Source organism: Hyaena hyaena, unplaced genomic scaffold, assembly GCF_003009895.1.
Source record: "Hyaena hyaena isolate Hyena2069 unplaced genomic scaffold, ASM300989v1 scaffold_22, whole genome shotgun sequence".
NCBI lineage: Eukaryota > Metazoa > Chordata > Mammalia > Carnivora > Hyaenidae > Hyaena > Hyaena hyaena.
The window spans coordinates 2694855-2714377 of record NW_024080654.1 but is presented as its reverse complement, the minus strand read 5'-3'; positions in this window follow the sequence as shown (position 1 = coordinate 2714377).

The following is a 19523-nucleotide window of genomic DNA, read 5'->3' as shown; positions in this document are numbered from 1 at the left end:
AGCCCGACGCAGGGCTCAAACCCACGAACCTCGAGATCATGACCTAAGCGAAAGTCGGACGCTTAACTGACTGAGCCACCCAGGCCCCGCCCTCCCCCTTCTCCTAGTTCTTATCCCTGGACCATCATGAGGAAAGCCAGGGCCAATGTCCTACCCCCACAAGTATGCGTTTTAGGCAAGGAGCAGAGGAAAACCCACGTTCCCTGCATAGACTGGGAAGCAGACAGATCACACTCCCTCTCTCTACATAGAGTCTGCTTTGAATCATCTCCCTCTGACCCTGTGGGATGGAAATAAATCTCCCCAGGAAATGACAAGCCTGGTATCTCCAGTGTTGAAGGACATTCAGATGCCACCACGGTCCTGGGCCACCCCGCCCTGCAACGTCGACGTGTCTACCTAAGTGGGTCCGGGAGTTCTCAAAGGCTAGTTCTGAAGCTTCCTTTTGGCTCAGGTCCAAATTCCAGTAAGTTCTGCTCAGAAAACATCTGCATCTTTGATCCCAGTACCACTAACACCCTGAGCTCTTTTTCAGATGAGGCAAATTAGATGAGTGAACTTGCCCTGGGTCAGATTTAAGTTATAGAGAAAGCCAGGATTTTGACCCCATCCAAATTTAAAGTCCAAACTCTTACATATTATAGTATCTTGCTTATCTCTTGGTTGGATAGATGAGTGGACCCATAAAATGGCCACTCCCGATGGCCACAATTACCTTTTGCTTCATAGTCTCTTTCTTTCCCCCCTGTTTCCAATGTGGACTCCCCTCTACCGTTAGCCATGGAAAGTCTGTTCTGCCATCTCCAGGTCATGTCGTGGGTTATTTACATGGAGGCGGGTGTTATCTAGGTATATCTGAAGGCCAGTCTCCTGCTGCATCCACAGGATGAGGTGAGCTTAGGGTCCCTCTATTCTGCTATCTTCCCCAGAAGTCTCTTCACGTTCTTTTTTTTTTTTCCCAATGTTATTTATTTTTGAGAAAGAGAGAGGACAGTGTGAGTGGAGGAGGGGACAGAGAGAGAGGGAGACACAGAATCTGAAGCAGGCTCCAGGCTCTGAGCTGTCAGCATAGAGCCCAACACTGGGTTTGAACCCATAAACCACAAGACCATGACCTGAGATGAAGTTGGATACTTAACCAACAGACTGAGCCACCAGGCACCCCCCCCCCATTCACTTTTTTTTTTTAAAAACTGTCTCACAATAATGTAGAAAAGTGGTTGTAACTTACAAACAAGATGGATATCACTTATTCACCTATGAGAATGAATGGTCTACAGGCAAAAATGAAGGCATATGGGATCATTAAACAGAGGGAAGAATCAAGTACAAATTGGGTAAACCTACATGGATGCATTATAGATTTAAAAAACTGTATTTTCTGATCTCTCAAATGGAACATAAAATTTAATAAATTAACTGACAAGCACTGTGCATCCCACAGCATAGATGCCTGCAATTAATAAATGAATGAAAAATGAATACAAGCGTGGGACTTGCTTATAACATCTAAGCACACATGAGCATCATGAATGGTATGGGCAAATAGATCTTTGTAGTAGGCCTTTTGCCATCTAAAACCAACAATTCATTTAAAGGTAATATTTGGTTTTGTCATCTACTTTGCTCCTTTTTGCTTAAAATTTCCCTTGAAGAGAGTATATTTAAAATAAAATATGTAAGGTATTTACATTTATTACACAATTTCTGGACAACAATACTTTTCTCTGTCTTAGAATGAATGACATTTAGAGTGAAAAGCTATCTTACCATCTAGCCATTAGTGATAGATTGGGATTACTTTTGCTTTTTTTTTTCAGTATTATTGGTTTCTTTTTTTTTTTTTAAGTTTATTTATTTGTTTTTGAGAGAAAGTGAGAGAGAAGACATAGAATCCCAAGGAGGCTCCCCATTGTCAGTGCAGAGCCCAACGTTGACCTGAGCTGAAATCAAGAGTGGGATACTTAGCCGACTGAGCCATCCAGGTGCCCCTGATTGGTTTCTATAGTTGCTAAAACATACTGTGGGAAGAAGGTAGAGGGTTGAGGGACTCACCTCAGAGTCTCAGTAGTTCAGATGAAAGCACCATTCTCATCTTACCAGAACTATGATAATTTCTGGAAAGTAAAGAGAATTTGTGATTTCAATACAATCCTAAAACATTTGCTCTTCGAATCTGGACATAATATGTGGGTTTTAACCCAACTACTTTGAGGAAATATCTACTGAAATACTAGCAAATATTGATAACACATTATTATTATTATTGCTATTATTATTATTGACCATTTAATGAATGCCAGTCAGTTGGCAAGGTTACCAAGAGTATGTCTTCCTGAATATTCTAGACAAACGGGAAAGAGAATCCATGTGAGTTGGAGAGGGTGGGAGTTTCATGGGAAGAAGGAATATCCGTAGAGTACAGAGATTTGGGGAGTGGTCCACTATAATTCAAAGGGATAACACCATGAAGATAGAATAACAGATCCAAGGAAATGATGCTGAAGGTAATAGTGTAACTTTCTACTTGGTTGTCAAGGAAGGAAGAAAGACAGAATGGCCAATGGAGGCTGAAATCATCATTCTCATTTTATAGATGAGACAGTGGAATCATGGAAGTGAAGTAAGCCTCTGAGGGAGAAGCAAATAGTAGAGCAAGAATTTACAAATGTATTTACAATGTAGATTTCCCCTATCGTACAAAACTACCTCCAAGAATTAATTCTATACATACCATTTTGCTAATAAGTTCCATTTTAAGTCCCCAAGGTTCAGGCAACAATGAATCAATGTCACTAATAGACATACTATTGCCTCTCTTTCCTGAAAGTAACTATGTAAGATTTTATAACTGATATTACATCTGACAAAAGAGCTGTAAGTGCAAAATTTCAAAGAAACGGGATTGCTGAAACCATCAATGCTGCACAGGAGAATTGGAGATGGCCCTCGGGATAAAATCAGTAATTAGACAAATGTGGTTAGAAAATGTTGATCCTCCATAAAGAAGTAAATGAAATGTCAGTGCTTTATCTTATTCCCAAAACAATTTGAGACTGTATCAGTGAATTTGCGAAAGCCAAAGGTAAGATTCTTTAGATTGCATTTAGGGAAGAGAAAAGCTGAATACGGAACTCCAGTCCACTTCCTCCTTAGGAAACTTTCCTCCGTTGTGGGTTTTCTTTCTATGTGAACTCCCATTCTGTTAGCTAACATCTTTGCCTGATACCTGCCACGTATCAGTCTAAAAACGATGGAGCACCAAGTCTGCTAAATTCAAAAATGTGCAAAGAGGCCATGGAGTCAGGTGTCTGAGACAATTGCTTTGTTATTTATCAATAGAGTATTGAGGTGAAAATAGAGGGTGGGGGCTAAAGAAGAGAAGCCAATTGTATTTACTACAGAGAATTCTAGAAGGTAGCAACTTGCCATGCTTTATACAGTTGACATCAGAGAAGATTGATATCTTTATACTTTGCAATACACTTTGGGTCCATCACATTTTGCTCTAAGATAAAAATTGGAGGAAAACATATTTAACTGACGCTAAGGATGCATTCAAGTTTCGTGGGGCCTGAAGTTTATATAATTCAGACAGCCAACATTAAGGGAAAGAAAGCACACACACAGTTAGAAACAAAAACACAGGTATAGGGACTTAGAAGGGACTTGTATAAATGCGGGGCCCTGAAATTTAAATATATTAGTCTCTGATGAATACACAGTAAAGTTTTCGAGATTCAAGTTTTATTCTAAAAGGAAACTTTAAAACATTTTAAAGTAGAGAATTTAGTAGTAAAGGCCGGAGAGGCAACTGGATTCGCTGGGTAAATGGCACTTTTGCCTCAGTGGTTTGCGATCCACTTTGCTCGAGGATACCTACCCATCAAGTTCAAGGAACTGGAGTAATTCTGCCCCGTTACCGTGACTAATGTGTTTGCCACCTGTGGATGATGGCATCAAGTGATGGTTCCACACTTGTGGTCTGGCCTGGGATGAAATACGATGCAGTGAAACAAAACTATGTTGCTAATGACATGTGATATAACTCCTCATTAATCCTTTTTGAATGGTTTACACAATATCACTTCAATAAGTAAAACATATATGTGTAATTTGACAGGAGAGTTGGCTTTTACTTCATTCTTCATGTTTTTCCTACTTTTTTTAGTTTTTCATGCTTACTTTATGATTTTTTTCAGATTTTCTATACTGTCTTCAAAAGCAGGAGTCATTATTTATTGTATAATATATTATTAATTAATAGAATATGATTATTTATTTTATAAATACGAACATTTTACCATTGAGACAATGGTAAAAAGTGAGCCAGCTGTGAAACCTTTAACTCAAAATAAATGAAGAATAATTATTCTCACGAAGTGGTATGAGTAGAATGTCTGTTGAATCAACAGTGCATTGTAACCTCAAAGAAAATTCGCAATATTGTGTCTCTGCACTAGTAAAATCTTGGTAACATATGTGAGAGCATTCACAATTTTCTTGGTGTGAAAAAAAACTACAACTGTCCTATTTTTATTGCCTGGATGCAATAAAAATATAACTTTTCCTTAACTGACTGACACACATAAATTTGCTGTATGTTTAAAAAGAGAGATTAAATCAGAATCTACTCTGCTTTTATCTTATGTACTCCCAGCCATTTGTCACACTCCCTCAGTAAAGGTTTCTAGTCAAATATGTAAGTTTGAAGTTAACTGTTTTTTTTAAAATACGATTTAACCTCGATTTAGTACTTAGCAATCTGGTTCACGTAAGTTTCTAACTTATACAGTGGTTTAACCTGTAGAACAATGAAATCACAGGTTGTGTTTGACATAGGACATATCCTAATGAAGGAATAACGAAAACTATGACATGGATTAAAGAGTAAATATTAAAATATAAAAAGTACAGCATTTTAGAATATATTTATATGTTTAAGAAAATAGTAAAGCACTGTGCAAGATATTCTCTCTTCTTTCAGTCTATTTGTGAAACTTTTATAAAGCATAAATGCATATCAAGGTTTATTGAGAAACATTTAAAAAGAAGATATATTTATGCATATGTCATAAGCAGATATGCATCATGCGTATCCTTCCAACCCCTTTGAAAACATAAAATAGAATAAGCAATCAAAAGCGAAACGTAAAGAAATGGAATATTGATGACGAGGTGTTCGTTTTTATAATGTGGAAAGTCCTCTTTGATAATAACAAGTGAACAAATTAAAGAAAAAACTGGATAAAAAGTTGCATAAGGATCCAATTCTGCTAGACCCACTATGATAGCCGATGGCCATTGGAGGCCATTTACATTTAAATTGATCAGAAGTAAACAAAATTAAAAATTCAGTTTCTCAGTCAGGTGGCTACATTTCAGAAGGATATTTCCAGCATCTGAAAATGGTTTTTGAAGGTGCTGCTTTAAACTGTCAGTACATAGAAGAGCAAATACAAAGGTCCGAGTGGCAAACAAAAAATAAGGCCCCCTTTCGCAAGTAGTGTGGGCGGCGGTGATTTAAGTGCCGTGCACCACACTGGCAAGAGTTGAGAAGAACAGGAATGTTCTCTCTGCCTGGGATTGATTTCTTCTCACCATTACCAGGGAGCTATGAATCAATGCACCATTTTTATTTTTTTATTTTTATTTAACACTTTTTAATGTTTATTTATTTGAGAGAGGAAGAGAGAGAGAGAGAGAGACAGAGAGACAGAGCATCAATGGGGGAGGCCCAGAGAGGGAGACACAGAACCTGAAGCAGGCTCCAGGCTCTGAGCTGTCAGCACAGAGCCCAACGTGGGGCTCAAACTCACCAACCATGAAATCATGACCTGAGCTGAAGTCAGAAGATGCTTAACTGACTTAACCCGGGTGTCCCTCAGTACATCGTTTCAAAGTGCAAAATAATAATATTTACTTCCTACGTGCTTTTATAACATGTATGTGCTATGTATAAATCTCTTGACAGCACTATCAACTCTGGCAACCCTTCCCATAGAAATAAAAGCCCCAGAACAAATGATGCACGTGTGCAGGTGTTTATGAAGGCCTTGCTTATGACGTCCCCTCCCCCAACCCAGAAAGGAAAAGTAAAACCTAAAATCAAAGTTTGCCCATCAGAGGAGAAGCAGCTGAATATATCCCACTGCACTCACATCTTGAAATACTCTCCAGCCAGTGAAAGTAAGTTAAAACGTCACAGTTGACCTGGAGTGATGCCCACAGGGAGGTTTGAGTCAAAAAGGAACAATTCAGGTAAATGTGCGTGAGATGAACCCATTTTTAGCAAAGCAAAATGAGAAGAGATACATGTGTGCACATGCACATGGTATGCACGTGCACGCGTGAATATGTGGGCACGGAAAAGTAGGAAGTCTGTGCGAGGCCACTCCCCTCGCTAACATGGTGTGGACGTGAGCGTGGAGAATGTGATGTACGAAAAGGGACGGGTGAGCATCAAGGCACTTAAAAAGATGTAGGGGTGATGTTTCATGCACCCCCGTGCCATTATATATGCCTAGATATGTGTAAAGACATTAAAATAATTTAAAAGAAAATTCATGCTTTCGAAAGCCGGGGAATGTTTAAATTATCCAGATCGAATTGCACATTTCCCTTTCAAAACACTTAGATACGATTTTTCTTGCAGTTTTGTGTCTAATTGCTTTATCTAAGTGCCAGTGATGCTTTCCGTTGTTTACATAAAGATTTACTTCACACATCTGAGGAAAAGCATAATTTTATTTGAGTAATCGTGATTAGGAGAATTAACACACTAGAGCGGTACCTCCAATAGAAATAAATATATAAGGCAGGTTGCAAACCAGAGTCGCATGAGTAATTTGAAACTTCCTGATCGCTGTATTTAAAGACTGAACGGAGGGCACCTGGGCAGCTCAGTCTGTCAAACTTCCAGCCCTTGCTTTCAGCTCAGGTAATGATCTTGTGGTTGGTGGGGTCAAGCCCTGGGTCGGGCTCTCTCTGCCTCTCTCTGTCTCTCAAAACTAAATACATAAACATATTTTAGAAACTTAAAAGAGTAAATAAAAATAAAAAGTGAACGAAAACAAGTGACTTGGAGGAATTAATAATTTTAGCAATATGTTTTGTTTAACCCCAAATGTCCCAAACATCATTATGTCAACATGTTAGTTAATATGTGAGTTATTGAAAGACTCTACATTGTTATTTAGACTGAGCCTTTGAAATACCGGGTAGACTTTACACTTTGAGCTCTTGGCAGTTTGTTCAGCTACATTCCCATCGGTAGCTGGGGCCCGGGACAGAGTTGTACTCGTCAGCTGGCGAAAAGGAGGGTGCTGACTATAAAGAGGTGCAGTCGTCAAACATTTGCTCATGAAATACAGTAATTTAGAACCATCAGATTTTTTTCCGTTCAGTGGCATATTGCAAAAGTGATAAACAGCATCATCTCCGGAATAAAGAATCTGCCCAATGCTTCACAAGTGGTTTCCTTTTCTCCCCAGGTGTAGAGTGACGCAGCTGATGAGCAGAGCTGGGTTAGGTTAAGGCATACGGTGCGACGATGAGACTTCACACGTACTGTGCAATGACCACAGTGAGTCTAGTTGACCTCTGCTATCTCATACAGATACAAGAAAACAATGTTATTTTTCCCTTATGACGAACTCTTGCAATCCAGCTCTCCCAACTGTCAGACACACCACCCAGCAATGCCAATGGCTGTCACCATGTTGCGAAGCTGTTCTGTCGTGAGCATCCACCAGGATATTTTCCCGTAGTGCCTGCAAAGCAACGCTCCTCTCGTGCAAATGGGAATTTCAGAAATAGGGAGAGAGAGCCTGTGCGCTTGCGCGTGGGTGGTCTGTGAACTTTCTCCTTTAACTAAGCAATTCGTTCCATCATCTGGAGAACTTTCATTTCTCAAAATGCAGAATCTTGAGTCACTCCAAACTCCCAGATTTAGGATATTCCCAATGGGCAGGTGAGTGCCCACAGGTTGATTTAAAAAAAAAAAAAGGCTCATGTCAGGATTGTGAGGTGATCATCTCGACTAGGTTGTGATGAACCCTGTTTTAGAGCCGGCTCCCGTCCATCTTTGGCCTGCGGGCAACTCAGCGCCGAAACTGCACAGACTTTGCTCCTGTGTCTTAGTGTTTGTTCCAAATTAGATTCATTTCTTTCTTTAAACCCCACTCTTTTCCTTTCACCTTGACTATGAACTCCCCTCACCCAATACTGACCCACAGCATATTTTCAGTACAAGGTTTTCAGCAGAGAAATACTGAGAGGCATTCATGTGTCATTGTGAAACATCTTTACTAATGCACGACTTAAAAGCCTTGTGGCCCCAGGCGGTTTATTTGCCTGCAGAGAAGATGAGTAATGGTACAGAAGGAATGCAAATAAAAAGTCTCTGCTGTGAAAAACAGAATTTTGCAGCAAAACAATTCATCGGGCAAGCCCGTTTGTGGTGTGGCTAAAGACTCCCATTCCCTCCCCGCCTTTTCCTTGGTGTTGTGTAAGCACAACCACACCTACTGCTGAGTGCTCTTAGAGTTCTAGAAAGCAGAAGTCCTGCCTGCGACGGTACAGAAGTAGGGGACAGGACAGGAGGGATCACAAGGGGAGTCGAAGGGCCCTGGAAAGCAATCGGGGAGGGAGGTGGACGCAGTCAATAGCCTGATGTCCAAAGTTGGGGTGTGTGCATTCAACAACTGAGACAATATTGAGATCCTGCTTTTAGGATTGTGAATAGCAGCTTCCTGAACCTACACTTACCAACCTGGGCGACAGAGTCCAAAAGGAAGCTGAGGCCTGCAACACGGGCAAATGGCCACCTGCTTTGACCCCACCCTCACCACCTCTCCCTCTGTCAGACGTGTACTGGGCGATGGGGACTGGGATGTACTCAGCGTGGTTTAGAGTAAAATAAAAAAAATTTTTTAAAAGTGAACAACTCAATTGTCACACATGGAAAATGGACAAATTATGTCCTCAGACCATGGAGTACAATATAGCAGTGAAAATTGAGACACTATTTCTGTCACTTAAAAGCCTACCGAAGGAGGTGCCTGCACCCAGGCAGTGAAGCCTGATTTTGGCTCAGGTCATGATCTTGTGGTTCGTGAGTTCGAGCCTGGATTGGGCTCTGCGCTGGCAGCAGGGAGCCTGCTTGGGATTCCCTCTCTCCCTCTCTTTGCCCCTCCCCACCCCCGTCAAAACAAATAAATAAACATTGAAAACAATTTTAAAAAACAGAACAGAGTGAATGATATTTATCTTAGAGACCGAATACACAGTAAATTAAAAAAGAAAACAGAAATGGCTAACATGAAACCGCAATCAGGGCTTACTTCTGGGTGAGGGGTAATGCGAGAGAGAAGAATTCAGGAGGCACCAAAACACTGCTCATTTTCAATTTCTTAAATTGCATGAGGGCAGCAATATATTACTTAATATTATTTTTAACTGCATGTGTGTATATATGTTATATACAAGTCATATACAGTGGCATAAAGAAGTACGAGATTTTATGGATACACTTATGAATTTTATATATATGACATTTAAAAATAAATTAGAAATTAAGATCATAGACTTCGCATGATTAGATATTTGAGTTTGTATTTCAACTCTGCTGTATTCCAGGTGGGATCCTGAGCACTTGGGAACTAGTGTCTGTCCACGTTTTCCCAACATTCTAAAATGGGACGGACACTTAATTTAAAGGGAAAGAGTCAATTGAAACAGTTTTCATTTCTAATACTCCCATTTCCTTAAAAATTTTTTTTAACATGAAAAGAGTCAGGCTTGGTAGTGTACTGATAAAGAGTCCTGGGGCACCTGGGTGGCTCAGTCCGTTAAGCACCCAACTTTGGCTCAGGTCATGATCTCGCCATCCGTGAGTTCGAGCCCCGTGGTTGGGCTCTGTGCTGACAGCTCAGAGCCTGGAGCCTGCTTCAGATTCTGTGTCTTCCTCTCTCTCTGCCCCTCCTCAGCCTGTGCGCACCCCCACCTCTCTCTCTCTCTCTCTTTCTGTCTCAAAATTAAGAAACAAACATTAAAAAAAATGGGGCATCTGGGTGGCTCAGTCAGTTGAGCATCCAACGCTCAGGTCATGATCTCTTCAATAGAGATTGAAGAGAGTAGTAAATAAGTCCTAAAGCTGACTTTAAAAAATTAATATACAAAATATATAAATTTCTATCTAATTTAAAAGAAGGTCAAAATTTGGATTTTGAAAATTTTGAAAAACAATGAAGTAAAAAAAGATAGCAAGAAGAAATAATTTAAAGGAATCAAAATGATAGCTTTGAATGTTATCTCCCATGATTTCCTTATTTGCTACAAATTAAATTTACCTTGTGCAAAACAAAAAGGAATCATAATCAAATAACTTTATTTAAAACAAGGTTTTATGAGGGCGCCTGGGTGGCTCAGTAGGTTAAGTGTCTGGCTTCGGCTCAGGTCATGATCCTATGGTTTGTGGGTTCGAGCCCTGTGTCGGGCTCTGTGCTGACAGCTCAGAACCTGGAGGCTGCTTTGGATTCTGTGTCTCCCTCTCTCTCTGACCCTCCCCTGCTCACGTTCTCTCTCTCTCTCTCTCTCTCTCTCTCTCTCAGAAATAAGTTTTAAAAAACATTAAAAATTTTAAAGAAAAAAAAGAATCCTGTGAGCCTTCTTCTGAGGTGTGTAGTGCTCACAATTAAAGCCGATCCTGCTGCTTTTGTTGATATCTTACTAAAAACATATCAGTCTACTTCAATTTTATCAATACACATTTTCCATTTTATTAATATGCATTTTTAAAATCTAGAACAGATTTTGAATCTTAAAATGTTCTTCCAATATTAATGGAGATCTTTTATTTTTCACTTTAGTGCTGCAAACACGATGCGTGATATCAATACATTTCATAGTTCTAATATAAAAAATACCTTGCGTGTTTGGATTCACCCAAATTTAGTCATGTTCTATTATTCTTTTAGTTTGCTGGATTCTTTGTGCTAACAGTTGGGATTTTGGTTTCCTATTTATAAGGGGTTTTGTCTGCAAGTAGCTTTTTGGACTCATCTTTTCATTTTTAAAAACAATTATTTTAATGTTTACTTATTTTTGAGAGACAGAGAGAGATTGAGTGTGAATGCAGGAGGGACAAAAAGAGAGGGAGACACAGAATCTGAAATAGGCTCCAGGCTCTGAGCTGTCAGCACACAGCTCGATGCGGGGCTTGAACCCACGAGCCGTGAGATCATGACCTGAGCTGAAGTCGATGCTTATCCGACTGAGCCACCAAGGCGCCTCGTTTCATTTTTATTATTTATAGTTATTTTTCTTCAAAGAAGTTAGAAGCTTTTGTTCTCTTATACAATCTGGAATAGTGCTGCCACCTCTTTTAAACCATGCTTCATTGAAATCCTTTGGATGCATTGGACTTATCTATTTTATTCATAAGAAAGGTTAATATTATTTTTCCAGATCATACAGTCATAGAATTTGATTTAAAACTTCTGATACAAAAAATAAATAAATAAAACTTTTGCTTCAAATAATACGTCAGGATTGGCTACAACATTTGTAAGACCCAGTGCAGAGTAAAAACGTGGGCCGCTTGCTCAGAAACTACTAGAAATGTTAAGGTGACCACAACAGAGTATTGCAGTCAGCAGGGGCCCTCCTCACTGCAGGGCCCCGTGACTGCAAGCATCAGACTTCCATATGCACGATGGAAACTCTATACGCATAAAACCAGGGATGTGGAGCCAGAGGGACTTGGAAATAATACCTTAACTTCGTAGAAACTTGAAATAAGGCAGTTCTCTTAAGTCATGCTTTCAAAAAGTCTTGCTTTGCTGCATTCGGTGGGGGTGGGAGGTAGAGTGGGGGAGGGTTGACAGCAGTCTTAACCGTTCTAGACCCATGTTCCAGGCATCAACCAGCCACAGTTTGGGTTTGCTGAGTACCTCCTCGTCCTCGGTTGGTGCCAGATTGCTGGTGGAGCCACTTGTATGTGGGGGAGAAGGTTCAAAAGCCTGCTCTTACTGCTCCATTGACTTAGAAGATGCTTGTATTACAAACCACTGGTATTGCATAGACCACCGATCACGAAGGTTGTTTTCAGACCATAGGAACTCAGTTTCAGTACTAGCGATCTCTTTAAAAATGACCACAGAGGGGCGCCTTGGTGGCTCAGTGTGTTAAAGGTCCAACTTCAGCTCAGGTCATGATCTCATGGTTTGTAGCTTCCAGCCCCCCGTCAGGCTTTGTGCTGACAGCTCAGAGCCTGGAATCTGCTTCCCATTCCGTGTCTCCCTCTCTCTCTGCCTCTCACCCGCTCACACTCTGTCTCTCTATCTCAAAAATAAATAAACATAAAAATTAAAAAAAAAAATGACCACAGAGCTGCCCTTGAGAACTAAGGAGTGTAAGGTCACCAGTGCTGTCCTGTTTGAATTAAAGCCAGTAAATATAGGGGATGCGATGGTTTTAAGGGTAAAGCTTAATAACTGCTCTTAATTCGTGAGCTACAGATGACTGCCGCTCCAAAATGGCAAAATTAGATTGTTTATTTCATCAGAAATGGCTGGCCCTGACAGGCGGAAGGACTATGGTGGTTTATTCCCAGTGAGCAAGGATTTTTCTTTTTTTACACTAAGTTCTGCTTTCTGTTTATTATGCAGAACTATGGCATAAATGACCGCTGTTCAGTCTCAGGGGACTGGAAGTCAAGCTTTATGTCACCAAAGACCATTTATTTTCAACCCTTTCATTGAACAATCTTTAGCCCTCTGAATGAACTAAGCCCTTATTTTTACTTTAAGTGGTGTTATGACATTTTGTCCTTGATAAGTTACTGTCACTTGAGGTCTAAAATCATTTAAATCACGAAACATACGGAGTTGTGAGAAATAACTAGCAATTATTCTTGCACTGCAAAAGATGGAGAAATGATGGTACAAACGCTTAAATTCTCCCTCCAAAGGCAAAATAAGGGACCAATATTCCACACTGGTCAAGCCCTGGCAGTGCCGCAAGTATCGCCAGTTTCCGCTGTAGAAATGATCTATTTTAAGATTTTGTATCAGTTTAGTTTTTGAGTTAACTTTTAACATTACATTGCAGAAACTCTTTTGAATATATATTGATCACAAAATATTGTGATAATATTATCTTTATCCATGGTTACAGAACTCCACTTGGACTCGATAATCAAAATAATTCTGTTTTCAGAAGGGAGACAATTTCAGCTTAGGTTCGTATGAAGCTCATACAAGCAGGCACATTGAGCGCAGCTGTACGTTACTGCTCTGGTGGGACCATGGAGGTCGAGTGCAACAGCCTCTTCTTTTTACAGTTAGGGAAATTGGAGCCCCGAGATAGAGTGCCTTCCTCGAGGGCATGCAATTAGTACCTGGCAAAGTGTTAGGATTTCTGACTTTAACTTAGAGCTGTCACACAGCACCGCCTAGATAAAACGCAAGGAAAAATAAGTTGGTCTGATGTGTTTTTGTATGCGTATTAAGGGTCACATTAATACGGTTAAATCATCTGATTGCTTTAACCACAGTAAAATCTCAATCATTGCACATAGTCGGTTATGTCTGAAAATTCAAGAGCCACGGGAAAAGGAGAGTGTGGACAATGATCCCAATAATAGTGCTGGATTTCAGGTAGCACAAACACAGGTGCTTTTTAAAGTACCCTGCTATCACTTTTCAGAGCTTCATAAGGGCTGGGGAAAGCCCAACGCACTTAGCAGGGCTTCTGTCCACAAGAGAGTTTTGGGATGAGGAAAGGAAGCAGGGGTCCTTCACTGCATCGGTGACCTGTGGGAACACGGGCTGCCCTAGGTGAATGACGATTAGAGCGGGGGCAGTTATACTGTAGACAATCCGTGATCCATGAGGCAAGCTTCCCCTGTACGGCTCTGTGTCTTCGTGGAAGTTTTGAAATTCATGGAAGCAGGAGTGTGGCTGGACGTGTAGCCTGGTAACAGGAGAGGGGCCCGCATCTGCGGATCGGTCAGCACAGAGCTGCAAGGAAGCACTGCACACAGGTGGACACGTAGACCAAAACCCCAGAGGAAACGCAGTGGGGACGGGATGCTGGAGGCACTGAGGCTGGGGAAATGTGCACGTGCCCAGCCTCCATGGGCAGGCTGCCCCAAACTGCACCTGGGTCCTAATCTGGGGTCAAGAGACGGGAACCTGGGAGGCACACTGGGGGGTTTAGAGAGTGACTCTGCGGAGGGAGTGCTGGTCCTTGGAATGCTAGCCTCAAATCAGAGGCAGGACGGGGACACTGCCTGAGGTTCTGAGATGTTGTACTGTCCACGGGAGTTACTTGAGAGAGCCTGATACAGACGTACAGGGGAGGCAGAATCCAAGGAGAAGGAAGGAAGGAAGAAAGGGAGGGAGGGAGGGGAAATTTACAAGTGAGGACATGGGGGTCCTTAGAGTGTAAGCGACTTACACTCAGTGTCTCACTTCTGAGCGTGGTGCTTCACCACCAAGCTCTTCAGCTTGTTAAGAAAATATTTGTACAAAGGACGGCAAAATAGGGCCCTGGGAATCTGTGAGTGTCGCAGTCTTGGCCATGTAGGTGTGTGGAAAGAGGGGACCGGAGAGCTCAGGCTGAGGCAGATGTGACTCAGCTCCCCGTTACTGCAGCCTTCCTGACTCGTCTCACAGTCATGCTTTCCACAAGGAGTATTTATCACTTGAAAAGTTAGGAAGAAAGAAATACAGGATTTTTATTTTAAAAACATACACGTATGGCACATGAATTCATCTGGATATTAGCTTGGGATTTTCCTGAGTGTTTTTTCCTCCTCTTCTCCATCACTGTAGCCAGTACCTTTCTTCTGCTTGTCTCAGGTTTATAACAAAAGTAATACGTGCTTGCAAGTGAGCACTAATCTAAAAACGAAATTGAGAATAAACACCCATTTGAAATAGCATTAGCAATACTTATGAATAAGTTTGATGAAAAGAGGTGAAGACTTAGAAACCAAAAGATTACAAAACTTTGCTAAGAGAAATTAAAGAAAATATAAATAAGAGATGGCATCTTCATGGGTTGAGAGCCTCCATACTGTGAAGAGAGAGATTCTGCCCGAATTTGATCAATGTACTCACTATCAAAATGGCAGCAGTTTTTTTTTTTTTTTACAAATAGTTTATTGTCAAATTAGTTTCTACATAACACTCAGTGCTCATCCCCAAAGTGCCCTCCTCCATGCCCATCCCCCCCTCCCCCCCACATCCATCAGTCCTCAGTTTTTGTCAGCATTCAAGAGTCTCTCATGGTTTGCCTCTCTCCCTTTCCCCCACCATTTCCGCCCTTCTTCTCCCGCTTGTTCCTCCGTCAAGTTCCTCCTAATCCTCCTATACGTGCAAACATATGATATTTGTCCTTCTCTGCCTGACTTATTTCGCTCAGCATAACACCCTCAAGGTCCATCCATGTTGCTACACATGGCCAGATTTCATTGTTTCTCATTGCCATGTAGTATTCCATGGTATAGATAAACCACATCTTCTTGATCCATTCATCTGTTGATGGACACTTAGGCTCTTTCCATGTTTTAGCTATTGTGGAGAGTGTTGCTATGAACATTGGGGTACATGTGCTCCTATGCCTCAGCATTTCTGTATCCCTTGGGTAAATTCCTAGCAGTGCTATTGCTGGGTCATAAGGGAGTTCTATTGTTAGTTTCCTGAGGAACCTCCACACTGTTTTCCAGAGGGGCTGTACCAGTTTACATTCCCACCAACAGTGTAGGAGGGTGCCCGTTTCTCCACATCTTCGCCAGCATCTAGAGTTCTCTGATTTGCTCATTTTAGCCACTCTGACTGGCGTGAGGTGGTATCTCAGTGTGGTTTTGATTTGTATTTCCCTGATGAGGAGGGATGTTGAGCATCGTTTCATGTGTCTGTTGGCCATCTGGATGTCCTCTTTGGAGAAGTGTCTGTTCATGTCTTCTGCCCATTTCTTCACTGGGTTGTTTGTTTTTCGGGTGTGTAGTTTGGTGAGTTCCTTATAGATTCTGGATATTAACCCTTTATCTGATATGTCATTTGCAACTATCTTTTCCCATTCTGTTGGTTGCCTATTAATTTTCTGGGTTGTTTCCTTGGCTGTGCAGAAGCTTTTAATCTTGATGAGGTCCCAACAGTTTATTTTTGCTCTTGATTCCCTTGCTTTTGGGGATGTGTCAAGTAAGAAGTTGCTGCGGTGGAGGTCAAGGAGGTTGTTTCCTGCTTTCTCCTCTAGGGTGTTGATAGTTTCCTGTCTCACGTTCAGGTCCTTTATCCATTTTGAGTTGATTTTTGTGCATGGTGTGAGAAAATGATCTAGTTTCATTCTTCTGCATGTTGCTGTCCAGTTCTCCCAACACCATCTGTTAAAAAGGCTGTCTTTTTTCCATTGAATATTCTTTCCTGCTTTGTCAAAGATCAGTTGGCTGTATATTTTTGGGTCCACTTCTGAGTTCTCAATTCTGTTCCATTGGTCTATGTGTCTGTTTTTGTGCCAATACCATACTGTCTTGATGATGACAGCTTTGTAGTAGAGGCTGAAGTCTGGGATGGTGATCCCTCCCATTTTGGTTTTATTTTTCAGGATTACTTTGGCTATTTGGGGTCTTTTGTGGTTCCATACAAATTTTTGGATAGTTTGTTCTAGTTTTGAGAAGTATGCTGGTGCAATTTTGATTGGAATTGCATTGAATGTGTAGAGTGCTTTAGGTAGTAATGACATCTTAACTATATTTATTCTTCCTATCCATGAGCATGGAATGTTTTTCCATTTCTTTGTGTCTTCTTCAATTTCCTTCATAAGTTTTCTATAGTTTTCATCATACAGATCTCTTGTATCCTTGGTTAGGTTTATTCCTAGGTATTTTATGGTTTTTTGTGCAATTGTGAATGGGATCAGTTTCTTGATTTCTCTTTCTGTTGCTTCATTATTGGTGTATAAAAATGCAACCGATTTCTGTACGTTGATTTTGTACCCTGCAACTTGGCTGAATTCTTGGATCAGTTCTAGTAGGCTTCTGGTGGAGTCTGTCTGGTTTTCTATGTAGAGTATCATGTCATCAAATGGCAGCAGTTTTTAAATGGAAATTAAGAAGCAAATAAAAAAATTTATGATGGAGATGCAAAACACATAGTATAGATAAACCAATTTGGGAAGAGGTAAACTTGGAGGACTTTTTACTTAACAGTTCCAGAACTTGGTATAAAGCTCCATTTACCAAGAGAGTAAAGATAGACATATGGGCATAGGAAACAGAATTATGCATAAGTGCAGAGAAAAAAATTGTATTTATAGTCCACTTATTTTTCACAAAGGTGACAAGAATATTAATTGGGAAAAGGGCAGTCTGTTCAACAAATAATGCTGGGACAATTGGATATCCATATGCAAGAAGATGAACTTAGACCTATACCTCACACCCCCCACAAAATTAACTCAAAATGGATCATAGACCTAAATGAAATAATTAAAACAACGAAACTTGCAGAAGTAGGAGAAGAAAATCACTGAGACCTTGGCTTAGGCGAATGTTTCTTAGATGTGGCACTAAAAATACAGTCCATGAAAGAAAAAAAAAAAGATCAACTGGACTGCACCAAAAATCACCATTACTGCACATCCATTAGAATGGGTAGAATCCCTAACAATGACAATATCAAATGCTGGAAAGGATGTGCAGCAACAGAAATTCTCATTCGCTGCTGGTGGGAATGAGAAATGGTGCAGGTACTTTGGAAGACGTTTGTGGTTTCTTACCAAACTAGACATATGATCTTGGAATCACACTCCCTGGTATTTACCTAAAGGATCTGAAAACTTATGACCACACAAAAACTTGCACATGAATGTTCATAGCAGCTTTATTCATAATTGTCAAAATTTGGAAACAACCAAGGTGTCCCTCAGTAGGTGAATTGACAGACACGGGAATATTACTTGGCCCTAAAAATAAATGAGCTATCAGGCCATGAAAAGACATGTAGGAATCTTAAATGCATATGACTAAGTGCAAGAAGTGAGTCTGGAAAGGCCACGCATCATGTGATTCCAACGATACACCATTCTGGAAAAGGTAGAACTATGGGAGTGGTAAAATGTCAGCGGTTGCCAGCCTGTTTAGGGGAAAGGGAGGGATGAATAGGGAGAACACAAAAGATTTTTAGGACTGTGAGAACTCTCTGTATGATATTATAATTGTAGATTCATGTCATTACATGTTTTGTCCAAAGCCATAAAAATGCACAACACCAAGAATGAACCTTGCTGTAAATTCTGGACTGGGTGATTACAATGTGTTCAGGTAGGGTTATCCTTGTAACAAATGTACCAAATGGCGCTGGATATTGATAATGTGGTAGCCGTGCATGTGACGGGGGGTGGGGAGGAGGGTGGAGAGAGGAGGGAGTGGGGGAGGGTAGGGAGTACATGGGATATCTTCTACCTTCCTATTAAATTTTGCTGTAAACATAAAACTTCTCTAAAAAAATAAAGTCATTAAATAAAATCACCATTAAGAAAATGAGAAGACAAGCAATAGATTCAGAGTGAATATTTGTAGACCACTTATCTGATAAAGGACTTAGAGCCACAACTTACCAGGAACAATTACAACTCAATAAGAAAAAGGAGCTAATAAAAGAAATAGGTGAGAGATATGAACAGACATACAGAATAAGGTATATGAATGGCTAGTAAGCACATGAAAAGATGTGCTTTTATTTTATTTATTACTAGGGAGAATCATTTACTACTAGGGAGATGCAGATTAAAACCACAACGAGATACTATTTCACACCTACAAAAATGGCTATATTAAATGATAGCCAAAAACGAGTGCCGGCAGGGATGTGGAGAAATGAACACCCTCATGCATTTCTTGTGGGAATAAAATGGAAGTCACTTTGGAAAATTTCTTTAGCAATTCTCAAGGAGATAAACATAAAACTACTATATGACCCATCATCTCCACTGCTAGGTATTTACCCAAGAGAAAATAAGTCCACATTAAGACTTACATGTGAATGTTCATCACAGCATTATTTTTAATACTCCAAACTGGAAATTACCTGAATGCTCATCAACTGGGAATGGAAAGACAAATGTGGTCCATTTATACAATGGATTATTCTTCTTCTTCAAAAAACAAACTACTGACATGTGCTACATCATGGATGACTCTCATAAACATTATGCCAAGTAAAAGAAGCCATATATATATAAGATAATACATATCGTATGATTCTATTTATATGAAATGTGCAGAAAAAACTTATAGAGACAGAAAATAGATCAGTGGCAGCTTGGGGCTGAGGGCTGGCATGGAGTTTACTGTAAATGGGTATGAGGAATGTTATTCATGGGATGGAAATATTTCAAAACTGATTTTTGATGGATTTATTATCAATGAAGCTGGTAAGAAAAGTAATATCTGTATGTCAGATTAATCAGTTTGGATATTAACTGTTCTGTCTTGAAGAAATCAAAGTCAATAA